Source organism: Lycorma delicatula, chromosome 1 (genome assembly GCF_047948215.1).
Source record: "Lycorma delicatula isolate Av1 chromosome 1, ASM4794821v1, whole genome shotgun sequence".
Lineage (NCBI taxonomy): Eukaryota > Metazoa > Arthropoda > Insecta > Hemiptera > Fulgoridae > Lycorma > Lycorma delicatula.
In genome coordinates, this window is record NC_134455.1 from 377488073 (window position 1) to 377508660 (window position 20588).

Genomic DNA, 20588 nt, shown 5'->3' on the forward strand with positions numbered 1-20588 from the left:
TTGATTTTACTGAAGACATGCAGATATTTTAAAAACCTAACAGTTCCTTCTGTTGATAATTTTCATTTTGTAATGATTGCTGGCGTAAAGTCAATGATAGTATACTGCCCAGCAGTATGAAAGTATTCTTGTATATCATTTACATGAAAATTGACTTTATCATTCAAATATTTTGCAGGAAGTTTTTGATTTCTTCAGACTGCTAAAACAGTTAAGTTTTCAACTTCTTGACTGACTTATGTGACTGGGAAACAAAATATACTCAACAGATCTGACAATTCAAACTATGGCTTAGCTAAATGATCAAAATTGCTCATTCCCATATATCAACCTGTTTAATATTTTTTTCAAACTAACAGCAAAATTTAATTTATACAAAACTAATAATTATTACTGATAAAATTAAACAGAATTGTTTTTTAAGTACAGTGCTTTTTAAATTTGCATTACAATTTTCAATTTACTGGAATATTTTTTTTTATATTTAAAAAAACTTTGGTCCTCACTACTTTGAGCTACCTCAAGAGTCACCTGCTCCGAGTTAAAAACATTAAGTATTGGATATAATAATTTCACAACAAAAAAGTATGTTAATTTTTATTGCTTTACATTCTCTGTTATAGTCATTATCATAATCTAGTGTGTGTGGGTGTAGATGTATATTTGCATGTGAGTGCGCGCAGGTTGCTTCTAGAATCACTGATCCGAGTTGCTTTTCTCTGAGTAATATTTTTCAGTATACTGTTATTCCCTATGATGAACAGACTGAAAGCATCATTTGTAAGACTGTGTATCACCAGAATTTTGGTTGGCTTTGCATGCATGTGTACAACCTTATATTTAGTCTATGAAGAAGTTAATGTGAAACAACTTGTATGAAAAATGTCAAGTCTAACTGGATTTGTATCCAGAACCTTCTGGATAAAAGGTAGAGATGCTACAATTCCCATCATGGAGGGCGACAGTACAGTGGTAAATAAAAATAAAAACAAAAATAATAAATACATCACTGTAACACAATAATCAAAAACTCAGTAAAATAGATAATAATTTAAGAAAAGGATGGATTCTATGTAACTTTTAATAATAAAAAAAAAAAAAAAAACAGTTCAGAAATCACTATCACAAATGAAGGCAATATTCCTGAATTCCTTTTTTTTTAAATAATGTATCTTATGTGGAACAAGATAGATGTTCAGTTTAGTTTATATATTCCAGAGCCATTATATTTAATCCACTGGGTTGGTCTAGTGGTTAACGCGTCTTTCCAAATCAGCTGATTTGGAAGTCGAGGGTTACAGCATTCAAGTCCTAGTAAAGCCAGTTATTTTTACACGGATTTGAATACTAGATTGTGGATACCGGTGTTTTTTGGTGGTTCGGTTTCAATTAACCATACATCTCAGGAACGGTCGAACTGAGAATGTACAAGACTACACTTCATTTACACTCATACATATCATCCTCATTCATCCTCTGAAGAATTATCTAAACTGTAGTTACCGGAGGCTAAACAAGAAAAAAGAAAGGAAAGGACTATTATATTTGTGGTTTTTGATTCTTGTTTTAAGATTATATTTTATACAACCTTTTCTCAACTGTCAGAGGTAAAACCTTCTCTATTTATAGCTAGCAGTTCTTACCATTTTACTGGGTTCCATTAGAAATTGGACAAGACCAGTTAAATTGGAAACTACCGTACTGATCAGCGGGTAAAATTACATAATTATTATTATATTTTATTAAAAGCTAACAATAAATTTTATAACTGTAACTCTTCCATGATTATAGATGATATCAAAAAGATTTATGGATAAAAAATAGGAATTATATGGTACAAGTGTCTGTTATTGGCTTATCTGGCTGGAGCTTATGTCAATAGTGAATTATTCGCCAATAACCTTGGAATCACCTATGGATATATATTACACTCTCTCATACTGTAATCTTTATTCTTAATTGTTTGTAACTACTCACAATGACGTATCAATATACACTGTCATGCATGGCTTTCATCATTCATATAAGAGCTGTCCAAATTGCATAATAATCTGCTTCGATTATTATTTGAATGCTGTGTAGCACTACTTATCACTTCCATCCATCTAAAAAATAAAAAATTGTGGAAAATATTATAACGACTTATTTTATTTTAAATCGCATAATATAAAAACTAACATTTTATAATGTAAATATACTTCTATACTGTAATCTCCTTCCACACGCCTAACAGAAATATATCTATAGAAACAAACACAGTCACTCGGTATAAGAAAACACATTTGTCTATGCGTAATAATGATTGGCTCGATGAGAAGATTATAAGATAAATTATTTTTAACAAGATGATATTAGATATAAATTTTAATAACAAACTAAAGGCCAGCTTTTAACTACCAGGAATGTTAGTCATTAATCAAAATGTGTTATGCTTTAACAGAATCCTGAAACAGTGTAGCAAGCAAGCAAGAGTCGCTGATCTATCAAATCCCAATAAAGAAGCAGTTGTCCGCTTAACTATTAGAATTTCCAACAAATGAAACTGCAGCTGTAGCTGACATTTATCCAAGAAATACTCTACATGCCATTTCACCTAGCTGGATCAGAGAAAATCCAGTGTTGATCATCATCCTCACACTCACTTCCCGTTCCGTATTCTTCATCCTTTTCTCCTTGAATAGATATGATGGAAATTAGGCCAACCACTATTCTGGTTTTATCTGAGACATCCTTTTCCCAGTACCTTTTCCCAGCCATATGAGCAGCTAATTTCTTACTGGGGCTAATCGGGAATGATATATTGATAACTCAACCTGAAAGATGATTGTCTTCTTCATTTTCTAGACAGGGGTTGCAAATAGCTAATTAAAAGTATCTCACGAGCCTTCAATTCATCCTGAAATGTAATATTATCTCCCTAAGGAAGAAGAGATGAAGAATAAAAAAGCAGGATATACGCTAAGGGAACAATCTGCCCATAATAATCTGACTCAGTGTGATTCTATGATGGAATTAATGTCAGATAAAAGAGGCCTTCAAGACTGCAAATGAATGGTTCTTTACCATATAAACTGGGATTTAATATCATAAAAATTGCAACGATGTTGTTACAAGCTGTTTAAGTCAATGCAAGTAATCTATTAATAAATCATAAAATCAAAACATTACAAATGTTCATACACAGCAGCATTTAGGGATAAATTTATTTTAAAAAATTAACATTTTAATCTCTTTTGTAAGCGGTTTCCACCAGAAAGCTGAATTCATTTGGAAAATTTATTAGGGTTGTATACAAGTAATCGGTATTAAATCTCTTTAGTCTATAGAAACTGTACAGTGGCTTTTATGAACTGATACTATATGGTAAATAAATGCATGCCAACGGCTAAATATTATAAGTTATAATAGAATTTTATTTGACTGCACATTTGCGATGATACATATCACAAATTATCTGAAGATGAATATTGTTGATAATACTATGTATTCATTATATTAGTCTATACAAAATTTGTATTTAACATGTTACACAACTTTTCTTACTTAATTTTGGTGTTGATTTCAAATACGCTATTGAAACTGTTACCATGTAAAGGGTTTACGTAAATCATAAATACGTAAAAATCTTTTTTAATCGACTCATTTTGATCAACTACTGATAACAATTAACAATATTTTTACTTTTAAACAATATGCATATGTGCTTAATAAAGAAAAAATAAATAAATATATGCACTGTATCAAGAGAAGACATGTACAAACATGTCTGTATGATGGCATCATGCAGACATCTGTTGTTACCTATTACAGAGCTTAAAATCTTGTCAGTATAGCCAAATATTACTTTCACTTGTAAATGAAGTGTAGTCTTGGTCAACTTGAGACCGTACAAGACTACACTTCATTTACACTTACACATGTCATCCTCTGAAGTAACACCTTATGGTGGTTCTGGAGGCTAAATAGAAAAAGAAAGAAAACTTCACTTGTCTATACTGTGTGTTGTGTTTCATAGAGTAACTAGTGTCTTGCTATATTTTAATCAATTTTTTATAATACAAAATGTTTTTTCATTTGTATTAGCTACAACATGACTTTTGCAAAAGCGTGTGGATGTTCAAATCATCCAATTTTTGTTATGTTCATGGTAAATTTACAAAAAATCTGAAAGAAAGACTATTTCTGAATCGATAAAAACAGTTCATAAATTTTATTTTGATTGTGCACTCAGGGATCCAAGATAAAATATTGGCAGCTCATGTTATTTGCATATCGTGCTCGATAACTCTAACTGAATGGTTAAAGGAAAAACGATGAGCTATGCAGTTTGCCGTACCGATGGTTTGGTGTGAACCTAAGGACCACTTTACCGACTGCTACTTCTGTACGACAAATATATTTAGATTTTCATTGAAAAATATTAAGTTAATGAAATATGCGCATATATCCTCGGCTCTAAAGCTAGTACCAAATGGAGAGGAGTTACCTGTACTTGTATCCGATATGGCAAGACGAACAATCTGAAAATGAAACAGAGGATGTTGAAGAATTTCTTCCTGTACCTGATGAGAAATCTTCTCATTTAATTCAACAACATGAACTTAATGATTTAAAGTCATCAAAACAGCAAGCTGAACTTTAGGTCTAGACTGCAAGTTTTGAATTGAGATGATGTTTGTTATCATAAAAGATTAAATATAATTTCATAAATCAAGTCTTGAATCGGTTAAACAGTATTAATTTTTTAAAAAAATACTGGACGTAATATTTTTGTCAGGAAGTATTGGTTTTTTTTAAATTTTATTGTGGCATATACCAAATAGAAATCCTATTAATGCTCCTACTAGATCCATTCCTCTGATTCTACTTCTGTTATTGCAAAACATTTCAGGTGTGCATCTCGTATTGAACTAAGAGATTTAGCAATAACAAGCCATTAGGATAGGAAAAATCGGACGGTTGGGTACAAAGCTGGAGCTATTATCACCGGGTAATGGAAAATTAGAGAAGAAAACTTATTTAAAGCGATTTTAATAATGAACTTATAAACAGAAAAATACAATTTTAGATTTTATATGTAGATATGTATAAAAAGATAGTATACATCCTTTATACCTACCGACTAAACGTGTATTCACTTTCTGGCCTGAAGAAAAATACACAATTTTTAAATTGTAATTTGAATACATAATCCTTATGTATCCCATCTTTTTCAGTCGGGGTAGATATCGAATAACCGAGCAATGGTAGACTGGCTAATGGTGAATCATCCTGTAACAATTTACACGTGTTAAAAAACTTATAACTCACTAAGGTGAATAAACGTACAAATAGCTTTTCAAACAAGTTATTCCGCTGTATTATTTTATATAATTTATATCAAAACCAATTCCTCCCCTAAATATAAACAAGATAATAATACTTAAAATATTTGTAATTTTTAAGAATCATTTCATTTTCAATCCTAAATTCCTAAAATTAATCTACTGTATACATCATAAAAAAGATCCTTTTAAAAAATAAACCGATCAAATGAAAAATAGCTTTATTACAACTTTTTATTTTGCGTTCTGTTTTAGGATTTCAACTTATTCGAAGAAAAACTGTAAGAATTTGGTATTCAAAATTACACATAAAAAAGTATTGTTTTACAACTGTTTCTAGAATAATCGAATTTTAAGATTCCGTTACCTTTTCTTAACCGGCTTTGCCCTCAGCAGATTTTTTATTTCAAATATTCCATAGAATTTTTTAATGTTAGTAACTAATTATGCAATATTTACAGCTCAATTGCAAAAAGATCAAAATTCTTAGTAAAACATTTGGGTCTGATATACTTTTGATCAAATAACTTTTAAGCGTAACAATTATTCAGTATTAAAAATAAAATTAAGAAAAAAAATCAAAATTCTTAGTAAAGAATTTTGAATTCCAGTGACTGACTCAAGAGTCCCTCTTGACCAAATGATCATTTTAACACCAAAATCATACTTATTTAGAGTATAATTTTTAAAAAATAAAAATTTTAGAAAAACATTAGAGTACTACTTGAAACTCTTGATTGGCAGCAACCTGCATATAACATTTTTAATAACAGCCACAACTAGAAAGACATAAAGATCATAAATAATAAAACATTCAAAAATTTTGAAGTCGGACCCAATGGAACCCTCTTTTTTAAGAAAATTTCCCATTATGTCTACCTTAAAACTAGATGCGGTTGGATTTTCAATCTTGAGAATTAGTTTAAAGAATTGAAATTTTATATCCAGGTTTAAAAATTTACTTAAGTAAGTTTAATAAGTCGGTTCAATTTGGTGCAATGTTATTCAATAAAAAAAATTATAATTAAAAAAAAAGGTATACTGAGCTTCTTGTCTGAATATCAAATATTATCAAATATTTAATGTAATTCTGAATCCCATTTATCTGCCTGCTCGACAGCTACCTCATGTAACATTTTTAATAACAGCCAGCAACTTGAAAAACAGATAAAGTATCTATCAGAAATTATAGAAAATCCAAAAACTTTTTAAAATTTCTAAATTGGGACAATGGGATTCCTTTTTTTTAAGTAAAATTTCCTATGTTATCTACATTAATATTAAATATATATGAATTTTCAGTCTTCAAAATTAAATTAAACAAAAAATGATATATTAAATGCAATCCATTCAATCGATTTCTTTTTAGGGTTTAAAAGCTTATCAGAGTAATTATTTACTTTAATAATTTGGTCCAATATGTTGCAATGTTACATAAAAAGACTATATATATATATATATATATATATATATATATGTGTAATGTATTATTTTATATTTATAAGACTGTACATATAAACGGTGTTTATAATCAACACTCAGTAAAAACTAATCAAGATAAACTGATGTATACAAAATGTATACAAAATTTGTATACATTTTACAGTGTAAGAGCACTTTAAGAAAGGATTTTTTGAATTACAAGTTTAAAGCGTTAAAGTGGAACAACAATGAATTTATTACTTTGTTTATTTCTTAGTAACAAATAAACCTGACAACTTTAGTTTTGGTATGTGTAAAATTCATGTGAATATCTAAAAGCCAATTTCTAGATTTTTTGAAATTCAACCTTGAAAGGTATGAGAAAAATAAAAAAATTTGAACGATTGAAAATTTTTCCCACTTCCAATTATACCAAACGCACATTTAGTAAATTTAGGCTTGAAAATATTTTTTGGATAAATATAAAAATACCATTTTCGGTATTCTTTGATTGAATTCCAATTTTTTAAGGGGTGCAATGGTGTATGACATTGTGGCTCAACCAACACAGTCATCGTCACTATTACTGTATGTGCAACAAGACTGACTGCAACTCCTTCCAGTTATTTGATTAAAATTTAAAAAAATTGACCATGACATGAAACACAAGTAACCATATAGCATGGGTGACCAAGAAGTAATAATTACTCGGTCAGTGGCATCCTTATCCTGTACGGTACAGGACAAGGATGCTCTATATATATATATATATATCCTTTTAAAGCATTTATTTTAAGCCAGTTCGGGGAGATTAATCAAAATACTGGCCAACACATGCACATACATTTTTATGAAAATTTCTATAACTTTTTTTTTTAATAAATTGTTTTTTAATAAATTAATAATTTTTTTAATAAATATTTTTTTCTTTAAATTAATCATGTTATTTTGAACATTAGTTTTTAAGTGTAACATTATGGATTGATGAGATTTTGAAAAAAGTGATTAATAAATAAAAATGTTCCAAAGATAGCTTACTAAGTATTTGTGTGAGTTTTCACAGCAATGAAAATTCCGATATCTAATATACTAGCACAATCCACTATACAAATTCTAATAATAAAATTATATTATACATTACAGATTTTATTTGATTCTCTACCTTTTCAGTATACTTCAGCCATTAACCAAAAATAAAAACATATGAACAAAATAATATAAGTATTGAAAATACAAATACAGGGTAAACAGGATTCGTTTTCAGTCCTGTGAAAAAAAAAACATATAAACATTGTCAGAACTTTGTTTTTGACAAAGAATCCCTTATTTTCCTGTTTCTTCTTAATCCTTTTTTTGTAGTTGTACAAAATAAAAGGCAAATTTTTTGTATAAACTGAAAATATAAATTAACTACCTGTACTTGTTATTCAGTAATAAAAATTGTTATTACATAATTATTATGATAATAATAATTTTGAAATTATCACGTTACATATCATAATATTTTTTACTTTCAGAATAATGAATTTTCTGGAAATGGGAAGTACATTGGGGCATACTGTGCTAGTTTAAATTCTTACGGTATGACTTGTGTTATGGGACAATTTTTATTCAACAAGGTAAGAATAAATTTTACAGACATAACAGCTATAAATATAAAATTTAGTTATTTTCTCAATTCCTGGCTATACATTTATAAAAAAAAATCTTTGACCTATAAATTTTCAATAAATTACGTTACAGGTAGTACTACTGTTTGTTAATAATGGAACTTATTTTGAATTGTAATTTGATTATTTTAGTTACAAGTGAAAGACAGGTAAGGTAATGTTTAGTTCATTGTTGTTATAAGCTGTACATTATACTACGTTACCAAAAGAAAAAGTGATTCTGTTAAACAAAATGCATCCTTCTTACATTTTTAGGAAATTACATGCTTAATTCCTCCAAAATCTCTCTAATAATATGTCGGGTTAATAGTAAATATATTTAAGTACGGGAAAGTCTTTAAGGCTGATCTCTTTTAATGATACATACAGGCTGAACTATGAACTTATCTTGTGAATGAAATAATAGGTTGTCTTTGTATAAAAAATTTATCGATCTTGTCCACAGTTTAAAGAATATTAAATTACTTTTATAAAAATAATTATTTTGAATTTAAAAGTTGCACACTACCATGCTGTTCACTCAAGTACTTTATTTTTATTAAAAAGAAAGAAACAAAATAACTCGAGACAATAATTAAAGCGATATTAATAATTTTAAATTTTAAAGAATGGCAACAGGATTTTGTGATAAACTTCTTAAGGATGCATTTTAAAAAAGCTTTCCATAATAACAATCAAAACGATTAAAACTTGAAACCACTAACAGAGAGGAAATATTTTTCAGAAGTTTTTTTTTAAAATAATAAATAAAAAACGTAAGAATATCACAGAACATTCAGCTATAGTTAATCTAGAAGAAAGAAAAGTGTGCCTTCCGATTAGTTATAAATAACAAACTACTTGATGGAAAAACTTTAATTTATATATCGCATTAAACTTTCTTTTTTTCTGTTTTTCTCTTCTAACTTATTTTTTGTAAGTACGTGAAATTTTGTAGCAAGTGCTAAGAATCTTGGGTGTTGGTTAAGAAATTGTACTGTCACTTCACAGTGCTATTCAGCAGACAAGTATTTATTGTACTCAATCACGATGAAGAAATTCAGGTACAGCAAACCGCTAGATATTTGTACTTAGGCTTAAGTACAAAATGTGTACTCCATTTTACATTTAAGTGAAGCAACTATACTCCTGTTTACAGGCAGCCAAGATCATCAGCAGCTTAATGAACATTCTTATTATTAATTCACTGTTCTTTTTTCATCTGTTATTTGTAATTATGAAAATATTAATTTATTATAATAGTCTTATAAAAACACAAGGTTCTAATAATTCTATTCATTTGGTGATCTCCATGAGCGGTAATGTCTCGACTTTTCATTCGGGTATTCTGGGTTTGAATTGTGGAAAGGCATAGCATTTTTCATAAGCTAAAAAATTCGATTTTCATATTCCCACGTACAAAGTGTCCGCGGTGAATTAATTTATCAAGCAAAATAAAACAAATCAGTACATAGTAATACATTTTATAATTAATGATGAGAAGGGATATGGTACTCCCCAGATAAAAAAAGGAACTCCCCGAGCATTTGTCTGATAAGATAAGATAAAAAGAGATATGATTAAAATACATATTAATTATGTAAAATATGGTCACATAAAATAATCTTAAGGTAAATACATGAAGATAAAAAAAAAATATAACCAAGTAATTCACAATTCAGTAGGCATTAATTAAATTTGTGTACATAATTTAAGTAACAGTTGAATTGGATACAGGAGATTCAGAACTTTTTAAAAATTGTATAATTAGTATAATTTTAAAAAATCATAGAATTGGTTTTGTAGAATAAAATCTTTTAAGTGTATTTTAAATAAATTTGGAAGAAAACTTTTTAAATAGTTTCATAAATTCTTAAAAATAGCAACAGAAGCATAATAAAGCTCTTTCTTGTAGGACAATGTATTGTGTGGAGTTACATTAAAACATTTTTGTTGACTGCATGGTGGGTGAATTCGGATGTTTCCACACAAGAGTTTGCCGTTTGGATTTGGGCTCGAAATGGTGTATCCACATTTCATCAAAGGTTATTATATGATCTAGAAATTGATTACCTTCTGCTTCAAACTATTCTTTGAGCTCAAGACAAATGCAAATAACACGTTTTACAATAATTCAGCACATCATGAATGATTAAATGTGCAGATCCAACACTCATATTACACAAACTAGCAATTTGAGAAATTTTGACTCGCCTGTCTTCGTGAATAAGATCATTTGTACAATTTTGCATTGCAATAGTCGATACTTATACTGGTCTTCTAGAGCGATGGAGATCAGTCATACTTGTTTTACCCAAATTAAATTGTTCTACCCACTTATACACATTATTGCGGTTTAAATACTTTCAACCGTACTGTTTCAACATTCTTGAGTAAATTTTCGCCGGTTTCACATCTTCTGATAGCAAAATTCTTATCACTGAATGTTGCTCTTCCAGCGTACATGTTTCAAGCAGAGCTGACATTCTGAAATCAACAAAAACAGATATGTTAAGATTAAATATGTTCCCATGATTGCCAACTTGACCCTCTAAAGTTTCATTGTCATCGAATGAACTGTTTTTTCTCTACATCAATTTGTCTCGTTAATTATTGAATGTCCCTCATTAATTCTTTCAGTCATCTGATTCAATAAACCTAGCAAGATATCTAAAGCCGATTAAAGTTCTGTGGAGAGTTGTCTACTCCTAAAATACATTTTCCCATATATTTCTAGATGTATTATATTGAAGTACCATTTGGGATATGAGCTGGCCATTTTGGGAATATTTTCACCGTGTAAATATTCTCACTTAGATCATCCTGTCTGTCAAGTATTTTGAAGTAGAATGAATCTGAAACCGATTCCACTGGAAAATGGCATAACAGAGAGTAAAAGGATAATAAAGAACATTTCACTTCAACGGGTCATTAAATAATATATTTTAATAGTCTCTATCAAAATATGATTCTTTCTGCTTATAAAACTAAGATTACATTTCATTAAAACATCTCCCATTACAAATTCTTCTATCATCTGATTGATGAAATGTAAATCTTTATTACTGATGTGAAAAGATTTAGCATAGTTATGGTTTATATTTTGAGAATTCTCCTCCAGATTTTATAAATTTTGCAGGCTTTCTTACTCTCAAACCTACATAATGTGATCCTCTACATATAATTCATGATTATCCATTTTGGTTGCATCATTAATAACTTGGCAATACATGAATGTCGGATGATTATTGTAAATATTTCTTAATACCAGAACAATCAATTATAGAAAAACAGGTTATCTATTCTCATTATTACATCTATGTAATCTAGAAATGCCTGATTATTGACTTAAATTATATTTTGCTACCTTTATCTTACGCTATAGAGCATGAGTTCCTGATGATTCAGTTTGTATCATGTTATCGATTATAAATAAATTATTAACTATAAAATTTGATTTTTATAAAGAAAATATATTTGATATTTATATTGCAATTAAGGTAATAAATTATAATCAGGAGATATGTTGAAATATTTTTTTTTGGAAGTGTTGTAACCTGATGTGAATGAGAAATAAATTAAACTGTAAATTTATACAATTAAACTCAGATTTGAATTATATTGTATTAATGTTAAGATCATCTGTTTTTAATTTCAATTAATTACATATCATTAGAAAATAATTAAAATTATTTTAATTATGACTTTTTTAACCTGAAATTGTACGGTAGAGTGAAGATTTATAGAAAGCAGTTTGTTCGTGTTCATGGGAGAATAAACCATAATAGTTCAAACAGGGTATAAGAATATTATCAATTGGCACACAAAAGCCATTGAAATTAGAACCAGCTAGCTTACATATAATCGATTTAGAATTTTTATTACACTGTCATCTTGAAGTGACAATGTACTTTTTACACATGTTTTCTTATAAAAAGATGAAATTTCACTACCTGTTTACAATTAGAAAGGTATAATTTTAACCAAATGTAAGCAGTTCCTCTAATAAGATGGCAAAAAATTATAATCTTTTCACTAACTACAGAATTTAAAATACTTTCTAACAACTGGGAAATTGTAGTTTTTTCCTAATCAGGCTGAAAGTTTGTTTGACAATATGTGATGAATTGATCGGCTACAAAAATATACAATTTATGATAGTACCTTCTTATGCAATTATAAGTTGTAAGCACATAGTTTAAAAACAATTTAAGAGGTGTTACATAAAAAAAGAAATTGTCAAGGTCTGTAAAATATATTACATGAATATAAGCTCAATGGATTTCATTTATACATTAATTACAATCAAGTTAGGATTTTTAATTAATTTATTTAATAATTTTAACTCATTTTGACTCACCGAATAAGTGCTCCACAGGAGTTTCTTGTCTTGGCATTTTAATATTTTTAAACTTCTTACTATAGTCGAAATAGACTTGTTTGAACCATTCAATTACAGTGTCCATGTTATAACAGGCGCTTGAAATCATTTCCAGTAGGAAAATTCATGTTGCAGGATGTTCATTTATGTTTGTTGCATCATTTAGCTTTACACTTACAGACTGGTCAGTCTGACATTAGTCAGTGACCTGTTCACATTTTTACAGTGTCTCAAATTTCATTCTGTGTTTGGAAGTGTTTATTAAATAAATAAGTTTTACTTAGTAATATTATTTATAATTGCAAATCTTAAAATCAGTTAAATTTTTACATTATTTTCAATTAATTTCACACAAAACAATGAAAGAATAATGTTCCATAGGAATTTATGTGAGTGAAGAATATGAGTGAAGAAACATTGTGTAGAACAGTGCCAACAGAACTTATTAAAATTTGTGAATTTAGTGATGAAAAACAACTAATATTTTTATGTGTTAATTCAGATGTCACTAGTGCTTATAAATATCACCTGTATAGATAGTTCTGTTGTGATCCTTAGAGAACTCAAAAAAACAGTTAAGAAAAACTTTGACATATAACATTAGAGACAATTCTTAAAGAACACATTTTTCCAAATTTAAATTTAGTTCCTGCAAAGTATCTTCGTGTAGTTTTAAAAGTATTTTTTCTAAGCAGAACAAAGAACTATATGAATGTGAATCCCGGCTTTGTTTTAGCCGGGAAGCAAACATTTCTGACAGTTTTTTGGATAACTTTAAATTTCGTATGAGATCGTTAAGATTTTCTTGAGTGGTAAATGAGGCTCTGATGAACTGTTTTGTTCAATAATTGTGTCCACAATTTGTTTCTCTTTCTTCCTTAGTTCAATCATACTCTGAGCTCTCTTCGTCTAATGTCACATATTCAGGCAACTGTTCACAGTGTGGAACTGGTCTCATTGCAGATTACAAGTTAGAGTACACCACTGTATGTTTTGATTTTGATGTAATCCCTTAATGTTTGTTAAGCAGAAATAACAGTCAGAAGAGTGATCTTTGGGTTTCCCGCAAATCATAGTCCCCAACTTTACACCCAAAATAAAGTTCATAATACTTTATTACTAATGGAGTAAGGTTTTGCCTTTGGGACTTGAGCGTCACTTCAATAGATACATAACAAAAATTGTTACGATGATTTAAACAAACTGTACGCATTTTGTAACTAACGACTAATTAAAAGAAATAAAGTTGTAAAATATGTAATACACAATAATTCAGACACACAAAGCATTCACAAGGACGTGTTTAGTGGTTCACTACTATCTCAAAACTTGCATCGTTCTGATGAATATATGTCCATGTCTACACATGTCTGAACCTGCACAACAATAGCAACGCTACCTTTAGAGTTAGCTCATTTGATTCCATCATATTTATAATACTCTAGGAGCTTTTACTGGACAATGGAAAAATGGATGAAAAAATGTTTTAAAATATTTCTAAAAAATTAAAATAACAAAAAATCTGTAGGTGATGCAGAAATTCCAAATACATTTGAAAATAGGATAAAAAAAACTGCATTAAGTATACCTGTTGGTAATCGTGAGACAAAAATCTTGGACCATATCTAAAATAATATTAGAGTTCAATATATCTGAGTGTTTGGTTAGACTTACTACAGAATTAGTTAATGAACACAGCATTCTACTGAGGTAAAAGATATAAAACAGGAATTAGTATCAACACGATTAAAAAAATTGTTATTTATGAAGATGACAAAATAGCAGGCTGTGTCCTAATAAAAAGGACTGTGTTAGCACGTGTGATGGTGTCAAAGTGCATAAGTAAAAGTGCCTTGTTCTGATAAACTTAAATGAATTGTATGTCTCGTTTAAAAGTGTAAACCATGAGGAAAAATTGGAAGATCAATGTGCTGCAAACTCTGTCCGAAATGATATATCTTGGCTGGTTCATCTGGTACTCATAGAGTTTGTGTCTGTCACCAGAACATCAAACTCATGATTGACGGTCCCAAACTTAATTTTGATTACAAGGACTTAATAGACATCTTTGTTTGTGACAAGGAAAACTACAGCTGTATGATGAATGTGTGCACCAAATGTCAAGGTAAGCAGGCAGTGTTTGACATGCTCAACTTTTCCGAAGAGTATGATGTGTTGCCAGATAAAATGATGTACAAACAGTGGGTAACAGCTGATAGGGCAGAGATGATTACTGTTCTTCAGACCAAAGATGAGTTTTTCGAATCATTAGTGGAAAAATTGGAAAAGCTGAAAACTTACCATTTCATGTCAAAATCTCAAGCTCAATTTTTCAAAAAAAAAAAAAAATCATAACTAGCTGAAGAAAAATGTTTGGTGTTGGCAGACTTCACAGAAAACCTTTCATTTCTTGTTCAAGATGAGATACAAAGCTTCCACTGGGTCAACAGCCAAGTCATAGTTCAACCCTTTTGTGTTCTATTTCAAGGAAAATAATGTATTAAAACACAAAAGTGTTAGTATTTTAAGTTATCACTTGAAGCAAGATGCACTAACATTTTATTGCTTTCAAAAACTTTTAACAGACCATATCAACGAAGTACATCAGAACATTAAAAAACTCATCTGTTTTATTGATGGTGCTTCAAGTCAGTATAAAAGTAAAAAGAATTTTGCTTATTTGTACAGTCACAAAAAAGACTTTGACCTTGAAATCGAATGGCACTTCTTTGGATCATCCCATGGGAAAAATACCTGGAATGGTGTGGAAGGAACAACAAAAAGAGGTGGCAAAGGCCACGTTGATGAAATGTATTCATTTTGTAATCACAAGCTGAAAAACAAAGTATTTTTTGATTAAATCAGATGAGATAACTAAGATTCAGAAACTCTAAAAAACTGTTTTGACTGCTGTGAAAGAGTTGTTGGTACTAGATGCTACCAAAAGTACGTTCCTGTGTCAGAAGGCATTGTAAGATGTTACTTTACTTCAGATTCCAAGGAATATGAAGACCATCCTGTGTCAAGTATTGTATCACTTTCACTTAAGGAAAAAGACTCTATTTCTTATGTGTATGATGATCAGTGGTGGGTAGGAGCAATGGTAGATATTAGCTTCGAAAATGATGATGCGCAGGTTCATTTTTTACACCCAGCTGGACCATCATCATCATCATCACTTCAAAAATCTCAACAAGACAAAGTTTGGGTACCGATCTGCAAAGTCCTGAGAACTTGAACTAACCACTTGAACTAACTACAGTGATGGGTCGCTCTCACACAAGTTTAAGAGAATTATCAGAAGAGATATCACAGCTGTTGGTTAACTACACTAAATAATGAACTTTCATTGCCACAAAATCTGGCTATTTAATTGAAGAATAATTAAAATTCCAATTTATTTTTTCTTCTATAGTGTTTACAAAAATAAACTAACATAAAAATAAAAATGAATTCTTGAAAAAAGATGTAGGCTACTCATTGAAATCTCAGTTTGGGTAAGTTTTACAAGCACGTTTGAATCAAAATTGTTATGTTACTGGTATTGGTTAAGTTATTAAATTACTTCAATCTATCATTAATAATTTTAAAAAGAACTATTTTAAAAATACTGAAAGCATCAACATCATCAACATAGGGGCTAAATATAAAAAAATATATAAAAGAATGTGAAGTGCAAAGAAGACATGAAAACCCCTTATTTAGTGAGTCAAAATGGTATCACTTTTAACAGGTTTTTAATTATTATTAAGAGGTTATAACTTTTTTATTAGTAAAATACACAAGAAAAGTTTTTATTTGCCATAAACATCTACAAAAACACTGCAAGTTGTACAAATATGGGATTTTTATCACCAGACCCATCAGATGTTATTAGAAACCAAAATTTAAATTTTTTTAAAAAAATTTTAATTTTGGCTTGATAAAGTATGTAAATCATTAAAATCAGATAAGTATGAGCTACCAGAAAAATCAATGTCGGTCAGTGCCTCAAATACTTTGGTTTTTCCAGATAGGTCTAACCTATCAAGAGTTCTAAGGTTCAAATCCTAATAAAGGTAGTTTTATAAGGATTTGAGAACTAAATCGTGGATATCTGTGTGCTTTGGTGGTTGGGTTTTAATTAACCACACATCTCAGGAATGGTGGACTCGAGACTGTACAAGAGTACACTTCATTTACAATCATGCATATCATCCTCTGAAATTTAATACCTAACTGTCTAACTGTGGTTCTACTTTGATTCTCAAACTTAACCTCATTATTTTTATCTTCGAAAACGTCTGGTAAATTCACATTACTAAAACTAGGTGTTACCTCACTTTGACTATTACAGTGTCTTAATACTCTCAAAGTTTACTTACCGAAACAGAAGTTGTTTCGCAAATCTAATTATAGTCACTGTCTACCGGTCATTTCAAAATTTGTATTAATTAGCTCATCCAAAATATCATCACTTAAATGTTTACGCTTATCAAAAAAATTAATAAAAGATGATCATATTTTTTCACAAAATAAACACCTTTTAGTTCAAATAAGATGGTAAATTCAATCACGTACCACAAAACTAACCTCACTTTTACAAAACATTAACAACATTGTAGCAGTTGCTGCATACTGATTCTTATTTACTACGTACCGTTTGTCTGTTACACAATATTACAATTTTAGAAGTAGAATGCCGAAAGTTGTTTAAATGATGTATAATATTTTTTTAACTATTAGAATTTTTTGTACAATTGTTTTTATAAAAGTACAAAATGTAAGACAAGCTCCAAAAGGTGATATTATCCTTCAGATTGGAATATATTTAACTATAATAAATAATCTTAGTGCAAATTTAAATAATTCATCTAGATAACTAACCACTGTGCCAAATAACCTCAAATAACAAAATAACCATCAAACACAGTAACAGAACCTAAAAAATTAATACCAAAAGTCGACTTTCGCGGAATCCCGCATCATCAGTCGGTACAAAATTACAAATTTTTCCTAATTTACTACAGGCAAAAATAGAAATTTACAAAATATAAACGCTTATAACCACAAAACTTGAAAAAAATTTAAAACATCAGGCCTACATTTGTAAATACTGTAACCAACTGCTACAACCAACTATGTCCTTAAATCATTTTCAAAAACTATCTGTTGATTAATCATTTCGTACTTTTGTTTAAATTTATAAATACAATATTTTTCAAGTATACCCATTGTATTACTGTTGTTGCAAATTTCCAACATTTCTAAATGGTTTTTATAATCAGTAATACTATACCTACACAATAAATGGTCGGCAGTAATAAACATACCTCTCCGTTTGTGTAAGGATTGTAATGTTCCATAAATCTCTTTTTAAAAGATGTTAGTTTTACCAATAAAATTTTATCACATTCATTACATTTAATTTTAAATATTCTTATCAAATCCTCTCCATCACTTTAATTACAGTGGTCAACAAAATTTAATTTTTTGTTTGTTAAATGAGAGCGAGAGGCTGATTCTTATAGTATTTTTTTAATGCTAATTTCACATATGTTAAGATTTTTTTCAATCGGGTTCAGTTTTTTGTAACTGAAATTTCTTTTGAAACAAAAAATGTATGATGAACGTAATATGACAATACATTACATGCATTTTGTACTCACTTAATATCTACTTCTTTTGGATTTTCTGCTGTAATTTGCTGTAGGTAGATCCCTCTTTTGATTCCAGTAATAATGAGCTAACATTTTTGGGTTCCAATTTCCCTGTTGTTGTGTTTCCATTGTAGATATGTCCCGGTGAAAACGTTCTCAGTGTTCATCACCGACGGCGAGGACATTTTTAGGGGAAAAAATCCAAATGTGAATGTAAGAAATGGATTTTGAGTAACATGTTACACCAAAGTTCTTTGTAGTTTTGAAGGAGTTCACTCACAAGTTCTCTGTAGTTACTGGCTTTCTGGTTTCCAAGGTTGTTTACCACATTTTGAAATGATTTTCATGCAGCATCCTACAAGTCATTCAAACATCGGATCACTCATAACTTTTGTTATTAGTGGTCCGATTAGTGGAAGAAATTGTTAAGAGCAAGGGAAGAATAAAAAATTAAGAGAAGACGATAAATATAAAGAGGAAAAAACATTAAGACCAAAGAAAGAATAAAAACATTAAGAGAATATGATAATTATAAAGAGGAAGAAATTGTTAAGACCAAGAAAAGAATAAAAAGATTAAGACAGGATGATGATTATAAAGACAGAGAAAATTTGAAAACTAGAGAACATGTACACAAATTAAGATCAAAACCAAATACAAATAAACAAAACGATGATAAACCCCGAATTAGGGAGAACATTGTCCAACAATATCAGAGGAGTAATGAACTAAAAGGTAAGAATTTTTTGCAGTTTATTAAGGATCGTGCATGTATGGATTAGTGTATATGTTGTTCTTGTGAGGGTCTATTTTTCAGTCACTCTGTAGTTAACGTTAATGTTGATAAAATTAAACAGAAATATAACTCCCCTCTCAGAAAAGAAATATAACTTCACTAATAAAAATGTCATATGAACTGTATTTTGGATGTAAATTAAGTGATCAGGACCAATCTTGGGCTCCTCAGATTTGCTGCGCTTCTTGTGTAATATTGTTGACTGATTGGCCAAATGGATTTCATCATGTACCGTTTACAATTCCAGTGGTTTGGAAGAGAACCAAAGGATCACACCATAGACTGTTATGTTTATGAAATAAAGATATCTGGAATAACAGCTAAAATTAGATGTACTGTTTAATATCCTGATATTCCCTCTGCCATGCGGCCATAGCCAAGAGCTTTCAATTTCAGAAACATGGAACTTAGATGAAGATGAAAATGTTGAATCTTGTGTTGACTTATCAGGCGATGAAGAAAGAGATCCAAAATTTTTAGAAAACAGATTTACTGAATCCCATTTAATTAATCAGTCAGAATTAAATGATCTGGTTCGTGATTTAAATTTAACAAATAATCAAGCAAAAATACTGGCACCAAGACTGAAAGGATGACATTTTTTACAACCAAACACTAAAATAAGTGATTCCTATGAGAATCAGAATTTGAACATTTCCTTTCTTAGTATGAAAACTTAGTATACTGTAATGATATGGATTCTTTACTGGAAGCTTTGGAACATATGCACCATCCTGACAAATGGCGACTTTTTATTGACTCATCAAAGCTCAGTTTGAAAACTGTTCTACTTCATATTAGAAATAAATACCCATCAATACCATTAGCATGATGTTCACATGGAGTCTTATGAAAATATGAAACTTGTATGAGCAAGATTCAAACAAATATTTATGGCATATTTGTAGAGATCTGGAAGCAATTGTGCTTTTACTTGTACTGCAACTTGGATACACTAAGTTCTGTTGCTTTTTGTGTGAGTGGGATAGCAGGGATAGGAAAAACCATTATATAAAAGAGCAGTGTCAAAGAGAGTGGCACTAACTGTAGGAGAGAAGAATGTTGTTAGGCAGGCATTAGTAAAACCAGAAAAGTTTTATCTTCCAACACAACACATTATGTTCAGAGACACCATTTTGACCAATTCTCTCTCTCTTCCTCTGTTTGTGTGTGTGTAAGTCCTCTCTCTCTCTCTCGCTGTGTGTGTGTGTATGCCTCTCTCTCTCTCTCTATCTGTGTGTGTGTGTGTATGTCTTTCTCTGTCTTCTCTTAATATCCTTGTCGAATCTCGAACACACGATATTATTTACTCCCAATAAGATTAGGATCTCCTATTCTGGTTCCGCTCTATCATTTACGATTAGTTTAAAACAATAT

General features: G+C 29.7%; 1 long non-coding RNA gene across 1 annotated transcript; it reads right to left on the reverse strand.

The window, feature by feature from the left end:
• Window positions 1-1960: 1960 nt before the first annotated feature.
• Window positions 1961-17527, reverse strand: LOC142317294 (uncharacterized). The gene is made up of 4 exons (XR_012754699.1): window positions 17141-17527; window positions 10610-10882; window positions 5120-5271; window positions 1961-2105 (listed from the first exon to the last, which is right to left on the reverse strand). It is a non-coding gene; the product is annotated as an uncharacterized LOC142317294 (long non-coding RNA).
• Between the last annotated feature and the right edge of the window lie 3061 nt (window positions 17528-20588).